This window comes from Belonocnema kinseyi, chromosome 5, assembly GCF_010883055.1.
Source record: "Belonocnema kinseyi isolate 2016_QV_RU_SX_M_011 chromosome 5, B_treatae_v1, whole genome shotgun sequence".
NCBI classification, from domain to species: domain Eukaryota; kingdom Metazoa; phylum Arthropoda; class Insecta; order Hymenoptera; family Cynipidae; genus Belonocnema; species Belonocnema kinseyi.
In genome coordinates, this window is record NC_046661.1 from 20,493,222 (window position 1) to 20,502,800 (window position 9,579).

Sequence of the window (9,579 nt, forward strand, 5' to 3'; positions counted from 1 at the left end):
ACCCACACCTAACAGATTAAAAATGACATGTTTGATTGTCGATATTTGAATATATAAAAACGTCGAAAATTCTCTTTTTTTATCTCATCAATTATAAAGTAAGTGAGAATGTTCGGCAAGACCCCTTAAAACCACCCTTAATATATCTGCACCTGAAATATTAAAAATGAAAATTTGGTTGTCGATATTTGAAAATATAAAAACGTCAAAAATACTCTTTTTTTTATCTCGCTAATCATAGAGAGAATGAGAATGTTCGGCAAGACCCCTAAAAACCACCCTTAATATATCTGCACCTGAAATATTAAAAATGAAAATTTGATTGTGGATATTTTAAAATATAAAAACGTCAAAAGTTCTCTTTTTTTATCTCGCTAATCATAGAGAGAGTGAGAAAGTTCGGCAAGACCCCTAAAAACCACCCTTAATATGCCTGAAATATTAAAAATGACAATTTTAATTGTCGATATTTGAAAATATAAAAACGTCGAAAATTCTCTTTTTTTATCTCATCAATTATAAAGTAAGTGAGAATGTTTGGCAAGACCCCTAAAAACCACCCTTAATATATCTGCACCTGAAATATTAAAAATGAAAATTTAATTGTCGATATTTGAAAATATAAAAACGTCAAAAGTTCTTTTTTTTATCTCGCTAATCATAGAGAGAGTGAGAAAGTTCGGCAAGACCCCTAAAAACCACCCTTAATATGCCTGAAATATGAAAAATGACAATTTTGATTGTCGATATTTGAAAATATAAGAACGTCAAAAATCCTCTTTTTGTGTCTCACTAATTATAGAGGGAGTGAGAAAGTTCGGCAAGACCCTTAAAAACCACCCCTACTATACTCGCACCTAACAGATTAAAAATGACATGTTTGATTGTCGACATTTGAAAATATAAAAACGTCAAAAATTCTCTTTTTTTATCTCATCAATTATAAAGTATTGAGAATGTTCGGAAAGACCCCTAAAAACCACCCTTAATATATCTGCACCTGAAATATTAAAAATGACAATTTTGATTGTCGATATTTGAAAATATAAAAAAGTCGAAAGTTATCTTTTTTACGTCACTGATTATAAAGTGGGTGAGAAAGTTCGGCAAGACTTCTGAAAGCACCCTTAATATATCCGCAAATAAAATGTTGAAAATGACAATTTTGATTGTCGATATTTGAAAATATAAAAACGTCAAAAATTCTCTTTTTTATCTCACTAATTATAGAGGAAGTGAGAAAGTTCGGCAAGACTCCTAAAAACCACCCTTAATATATCCACACCTAAAATGTTAAAATTGACAAGTTTGATTGTCGATATTTAAAAATATAAAAACGTCAAAAATTCTCTTTTTTATCTTATCAATTATAAAGTGGGTGAGAATGTTCGGCAAGAACCCTAAAAACCCCCCCTTAATATATCCGCACCTAAAATATTAAAAATGACAATTTTGATTGTCGATATTTGAAAATATAAAAACGTCAAAAATCCTCTTTTTTTTTATCTCACTAATTATAGAAGAAGTGAGAAAGTTCGGCAAGACTCCTAAAAACCACCCTTAATATAGCCACACCTAAAATGTTAAAAACGACAAGTTTGATTGTCGATATTTGAAAATATAAAGACATAAAAAATTCTCTTTTCCTATCGCACTAATTCTAAATCTACATTCTATGAGATATTAGGTTGAAAATTTGGGTAATTACACATGAGGCACTACGCTGTAAAACGTGCTAAAAATGATTTCACGGAAAAGTCACCTTATATAATAATTTGGGGCTCATTTAGGGCCCTAGGAATATGATAATGAAAAATGAAAAAATTTGTTTAAACAATTTTTATTCAGTCAATTCTATTAAAAATGAAGTAATCAATTTTCTTCCTTCACCCTACGTTATGGCTTACTTGGGGCTCCATAAATATGATGTTTAAGTTAAACAAAAAATGGTTTAAAAAATTATTGTTCGAACTAATTTGCCACAAAAAATTTTTCTTTCTTTTCTCTTGCATCATTTCAGGCTCATTTAAGGACCTCGCTGAAGTTTGCAACGTTTTAAAAAAACGAATTTACAAAACAAATTTTTACGCGAGACGTAAAATTTTAAAGTTGTAAATAGATCTATTTGATGACCGAAGGTACCCGTAAAAGTTTCAACCCCCTGTCTCATCCGGGACTCCCTCGTTTTCATCCCCTAACATAATGAAAAATCCCCTAACATCCAGACCTAAAATTTTATGCCTTATAACTATTCCATGTGATAACAAAAAATACTAAAAAAAAGTTTCATTACCCAATCTCATCTTTAACAGCCTCGTTTTCAACCCCTAAAATATTGAAAAATCGAAGAAAAAAAAATTTTAATCTTCCTAACATCCAGACCTAAAATGTTATGCCTCAGAATGGTTCCATCTGATGTCCAAAGTTACTGAAGAAAGTTTCATTCCCATATCTCATCCGGAACACCCCGTTTTCAACCCCTAAAATATTGAAAAATCCAAAAAAATCTCCTAACACCCAGACCTAACATGTAATACTTCAGAATGTTTCCATCTGATTTCCAAAGATACTAAAAAAAAGTTTCATTTCTCTGTCTCATCCGGAATACCCCGTTTTCAACCCCTAAAATATTGAAAAATCGAAAAAAATTCCAAAAAATCCCTAACTTTCAGACCTAAAATTGTATGCTTCAGAATGGTTCCATCTGATGTCCAAAGACACTAAAAAAAGTTTTATTCCCCTATCTCATCCGGAATACCATGTTTTTAGCCCCTAAAATATTGAAATATCCCTAAAATATTGAAAAATCCCCAAAAAATCCCCTTACTTCCAGACCTAAAATTTTATGTCATGAGATAGTTCCAGCTAATATCTAAAGAAATTACCGGAAGTCTCTTCTCTTTAGACTCTATGAGAACCCCCTGTTTCTTATAAGATATTGAAAGAAAGCAAGAAGTCATCCCTCGTTCTACTAATAATAATTATAGGTGCAAAAAATAATATAAAATTCTACTATTCCTGATAAGAAGAGTTGAGATTTGATACCCGATTTAAAAAAAGGTTATTTTCATTTGCTCTACCACTGTGCATGGTTAGTCCTCGCTTCTATTATTCACCTTCTACGAGTCCGGCCAATTCTGTCAACTCCGAGCACTTGCTTCTTGTGCCTTCTCCTCACACGCTCATTCGCTACATACCCAGAGCGAGTGACAGATTTTGGTACGATACGTTGAAAAATACCCAAATACTCAAATATTTTGAGCTTGTGTTATTTATTCATATATTAAAAAATTTTAGACCATTTAGTCCGAAAATGGATTAAGAAAAATAAAACTGTCAAAAATTACGGGCCGATAGAATCGTTCTATTTGATGACCAAAGATACTGAAAGAAGTTTCATTACCCTACCTCATCCGGAACACCTTCGTTTTCAACCCCTAAAATAATGAAAAATCGAAAAAATCCCATAAAATCCTAAATGTTATGACCAAAAATGTTATGCTTCAGAATGGTTCCATCTGATTATCAAACATACTAAAAAAAGATGAATTTCCCTATCTCATCCAGAACACCCTCCTTTTCGTCCCCTAAAATATTGAAAAATTAAAAAAAAAAATGTTTAATCCCATCACTTCCAGACCTAAAATGTTATGCTTCAGAGTGGTTCCATCTGATGTCCAAAGACACTAAAAAAAGTTTCATTTCCCTATCTCATCCGGAACACCCTGTTTTACACCCCTAAAATATTGAAAAATTTCAAAAAATCTAACATCCAGACTACAATCGTTGTTTTTTAAATTTTCATCCAAAATAGCGGGTTAACGAAATCGTTCTTTCTTTTAAAACGAATAAAATGTATCAAAGCGCGATTTGATCTGTTTATTTTATTGAGAGTTATCATGGTTACCAACGGACAGATGGACGGGCATGCAGAGTCCATCGCCAAAACTTGATTTTCGGCTTCAGGGGGTCTCAAAACGTGGAAATCGGTTGGAAAACTGTGATGTCCAATTTCAGACTTATTGTACTTTCTTAATCATAAATGACGTGAATGTAAAAAATGTCTTATGTTGAATAGTTTACAAGTGACGACCGTTTGTAATGAGTCACCTTTTGCCCTTCCCGAATAATATAAAGAAAATGCAACTTTGAATGGTACAGAGACTATAGAGTATAAACTATAGGTAGTCCCGGAATAGTCCCAATGTGTCTATGCTTTTATCTTTATCCTATCGCATTGGCTCGTCTATCGTCGTCTCTCCACCATCCGATCCGACCCGACCGGAACCGAAGGCGAGAGAGTGATGGTGAAGCGAAGGCAGTAAATTGAGAAAATGAACATAATTTCAATTTCTGAAAGAGCTTAGAGGTACGCAAGAAGGCCCAGGACCGAGTTTGATAGCGGGTCACCCTTTGCCACCGCAGCTAATGAATATTAATTTAAAAAACGAAACAATTGTAAACACATATTTATTGAGTAAAAGTAATTTAAAAAATAACATTCATTACGCAGAAGAGAAATAAAATTCATTCATTCAATTTCCATCCAAAAAGATAAATTTTATACTTAAAAAAAGCATTCTTAATAAAATACATAAATTTTGCACAGAAGAAATTAATTGTCCATCAAGATTAATTTTCTATACAACAAATTAATGTTTAATTATAGTTAAATTTTCGATAAAAAAGATTAATTTTGTACCAAGGGAGATGAGTATTCAATAAAATACACAAAATTTTAACTAGAAAAGATCACTTTTCAATGAAACATAGAATAGTTAAACTTGTAGTTAAAAATATTAATTTTGAACCAAAACAAAAAGAATTTTCTACAAAGTAGTTAAATTTTAAGAAAACAAATTTTTCTAACTAAATTATTGATGAACCATCAACCAAAAAAAAAAACTAAAAATTTAACAAAGTCCTTTCATTTTCAACCCGAAAATATGAAAAAAAATCGTTCAAATTCTTTGAAATGACTTTAAATTATTTAAACTAATTGAAAATTCTTTGGAATGTTTTAAAATATCCTACACAATATCAAATCCTTTAAAATCTCATATTAAATTACTGTAAAATTTTAAATTCCTTGGAACCTTTTAAAATACCCTCAAATATTTCGAAACCTTCAAAATATTTTAAAAGACCTTGACATCTTTTAAAGATTTCGAAAGTACTTTAGAATTTTTTTAAATAACCCTGCGAAAGTTGTTAAAATTCTTTGAAATTCCTTTAAAATATAAAAATAAGTTGAAAATTCCTTGACATCTTTTAAAACATCCTCAAATATTTAAAATCCTTAAAAAATCTTTTGAAATTTTTTAAAGCTTTTGAAAATATCTTGAAATTTTAAAAATACCATGAAATATTTCAAATCCTTTAAAATCTCATACTAAATTATTAAAATCTTTTGAAAATTCCTTGGAATTTTTTGAAATAGCTAGGACTTTTTTTCAAGATTTCTAAAGTACTTTGAAATTTAAAAAAATTACCCTTCTAAAATTGTTCAATTCTTTGAAATTCCTTTCAATTATCAAAATAAATGGAAAATTCCATGAAATCTTTTAAAACATCCTCGAATATTTATAATACTTCAAAATCTTTTGAAATCTTAGAAGGGTTTATGCAAATTCCAAAGTACTTTACAAATTTAAAAAAAAATGGCGACGGTCTAATCGGGAGCAGTGACAGTTCAGATTTACTTTGGACAATTAAACGCTTTTTACCACTTGAAATGTGCGCGAATGTTCATATTACATAGAGTTTATGATGCGGTAATAATAATTTACAATTGTTTCGATTGTAGGCGATAACTATATTGAAATATCAAGAAACGCGATAAAAACAACAAACTTGACCTCCAAATGCATTATACGGATTACAGGGAAATTCATTTTCGCAATATCAGACGAAAGATTGACTAGTATAACTTAAAATATTTCTAAAACAACTAAAATTTTTTCTAATTTACAGATAACAAAATTATACATAATCAGTCGAAAATAATAAACTCTCCAACTTAGCAATTTTGTCCAAATTACTGATTTACGAGAATAATTTACATAAAGTAAATAATGTTTAATTCTTCTAATTAAACGTTTTACCTAATCTAAGTGGACACTTTCTTTGAGCTTAATATATTCTTGATTCACTCGTTAGCCTCAAGAATTATTTTTCCGTGCACTTTAGTAGATGTGCAGGCTGCGTTCTGGCTCACGATTCCTACCTTACCGGCATCGAGAAGCTTCGACCTGTAGTGGTTTGTGTCCGTGCTAAGCTTTGAGATCAGTCTCGAAGGATCATGATGACGTCACGATTGCGCAATAATCTGTAGCCAAATTCATGTAAACAGATTCAAGTTTATAACGTGCATGTGTCAAGGTTAAATGAGAAAAACAAGGATGATTTATTGCTTCCTGACAGATAAAACGTTTGTTAAATGCGCAAAAGATGCAGGTGCATAGGTGAAATTTTATATGGAGAGATACGTATGGCATCCTGTTTTGACTGTTATTTGATTTATTGCTTCCTGATAAATGATAGTTTAGCTAAAAATTCCTGCCTTTACTTGTTAAATGCGTAAAAGATGCCGGTGGACAGGTGAAATCTGATATGAGGGTTATGCATTGCATCCTGTTTTGTTTTGAAAATTCCTGCCTTATTTGTTTAATTCGTATAAGCTTATAGAAGATTCTAGGAAGATTTGATGACGTCATAGAATAATATTGCGCAATTGTGTGAAGACGGAATTTGCGAAAAACAAGTTTCAAGGTTATGACATGCATATGTTCAGATAATATATTTAATTATTTATTTGATGCGTATAAGCTTCTCGAATGTTCTTTGCGGATCTGTCTTTTCTAAGAAAAAGAAAGAGATATATATTAATGGGAAGGAGAATAAAAGATTCAAGGTTATTTTCAATGACGCATTACATTTTGCGATGTTAAAAAATTATATGCTACGCGTGTCGATTATAATGTAGAACCTTCTAGAACAATGTTTCATCATATGATGCAATATCAGACAATATTGTGCAAAAGTCTTCAGAAATTGGTGGAGAGGGTAAGCGTCTATAAAATGAGGCTAGCTCTACTCCTTTATCAGTTTATTGCCAGATGTCAGATTGTAAAGAAGAGAGGCAACAAGAGCTAAAAAATCGTTTAAACGTATTTCTAAACAACATTCGAGAATTAAAAGAAGTGATACAAGCGCGAATCGATTTACATATTTTAACGCGAAAGTTTTATACGGTGAATATTAACAAGGGAAGATGAATTTCGCAAAATTAAACAAAATTGCAGTTAACAACGATTTTCTTCCAACGGAGAAACTGAAGGATCTGGAGCTGAATAAAAGCTATGGAATTACAAACATCAGAAGAGTAACAACACAATTTGGAGTGCGGTACATCGTCACAGTAGAAAATAAATTTACTGTGTTTCTACCAGCAAGGATGACCAATCTGCTGAATGAAGATGAAAATTTGCTGCTAGGAATGAAAAAATGCAGTGAAGATGGCGATCTCTACATGCGGTATTTGTGTGGACGCTACAGTTTCATCAAATTTGTGAAGAAAGCAGTATAAAGGGTCTGCAGTTTCTCAATTATCGCTCAGTCTGTGACAAGCTTCAGTGAGATATTCATCATGTCTTATACACCACGAAATAAAATGTTACATACGACCACATACAACCTGAATTCGTCATTCACAAAGCAAATTGTCATCGGTGCTGACTTTAAAAAAGACGGAAATCTCGACTCATCAGTGAAACTACAGGCCAGTCATCCTCGTTCAAGTGTAACCCTGAATCCTGAAGAGTGGAAATTATTCAAAAGTTACTTCAACCTGATTTCCCTGTTTTTTGATGGTCAAGAGAAGTACCAATGCATCGACTGCGGAAATTTCTATATACACATGACGGTATCGTTTGGTGATTATATAGTAGCTTTGGAGCAACATCAAGGAAACCAAAAATACTATCCGTTTGTGGTGCAAGAAACAACGTTTGCTGTTCTCCAGGAAGTCAGCCATTGTGTCGACCGATATCTTCTGGATCTAAGTGTTATGCCGTTTCAACGTACAAAAGATGTCATTATTAAAACCATCGCTGAAAGTATTTGGCGTAAAGTGAAATCACCATCTGTGAAAAGTGTAAAATCGTATATACGAAAAAATTATACAAGTTTAAAGAGTAAGGCAATGAAAAAATTAATATTTGCTAATCTTTTGCGTTTTGAAATTCTGTTTCTTGAAATGATTACTTTTTACAATCAGAATGTGTGTGAAGAAGTGATGGAGAAATTACAAGGACTCAGATGTGTGAATGGTACCTTTATACATTAAAATTTCATGTATTTTGTTGGTAAGAAAAATCTAAATAAAATGTAATTTAAACCAAATTCGCCTTTTCATTTACTAGATTAAGGATAGGTAGATATGTAAGTAAAAAGATATATATGTTATGCAAATAATCAACTTTATTCAGAAAAACTTAAATTTCATACAAAAGATACTTATAAACTAGACTTATCTATTCAACTATTGTGTGAGTCATCGAAACCTAACCATTTTACAAATAGCTTATTTCCTCTTTTTTCAATACTTTTTCCACAAGATAAATATCTGGACGTCTAACTTTGCCTAGTTCTTGTTCATAAAAATTACCTGCAATAGCTTTACCTTGATAATCTTTAATCGTATACGTCACTGGTTCAGTATTCTTGAAATGACTTATAGTAAATATTTCAGTTGTCCAATTGGGTGTGTAGCCTTTCTCAAAAACATGCTTGAACTTGCTTATACGTACTTTATCTCCAACTTTAAATTTCGCTTTTTCAATAGCTTGTTTTACACTGTAATTTTTGTGTACATTAAACAGCGATTTTTTTTTCATTTTGTTTAATAACATCTTTTGGTTTCATTCGAATAGTCTGATGTCTACTATCATTGTAAGATGAAACTAAATCTTTCAAAATATCTATCCACTTGTAATTTCCCTGTAAGCTAAATTGCATCCACATTTTAATCTTTAAATTACGATTAAATCGCTCGCAAATGGACGCTTTTAAATTACTAAACGTCGAGTACAAATTTATTTTCTATCGCTTCATAAGATTTTCAAATTGTGAATTGTAAAATTCTGTTCCTCTATCAACTTGTAAATTTTTCGGTATGCGCCCCTCATCAAGTACAGATTCCATGGCTGCAGCTACATCTTCACCCTTCTTGGATTTAACGGGGACAGCCCAAGCAAATTTTGAAAATATGTCAATTACATTTAAGATGTACTTGTATCCTTTGTTTACTCCCTCGTATGGTTGCATTTCAACAAGATTAGCTTGTCAGGTCTCATCAATGCCACGAATATCGAAATGTCGACGTTCGTAATTTCGTCTGGCTGGTTTGTGCAGCTCCTTCACCAACTGCAGCTTCTCGATGTCCATTTTTGAGTGCATTCAGCCTGGTGTCTAATGGACTAATGAGCTCAGAATTTCGATACACTAATTTTTGAATTGATTCAACATCAATTTTCGCATTTTTAAAAAGTTTATCTGTGGAATTTTCCAGAGTTTCAA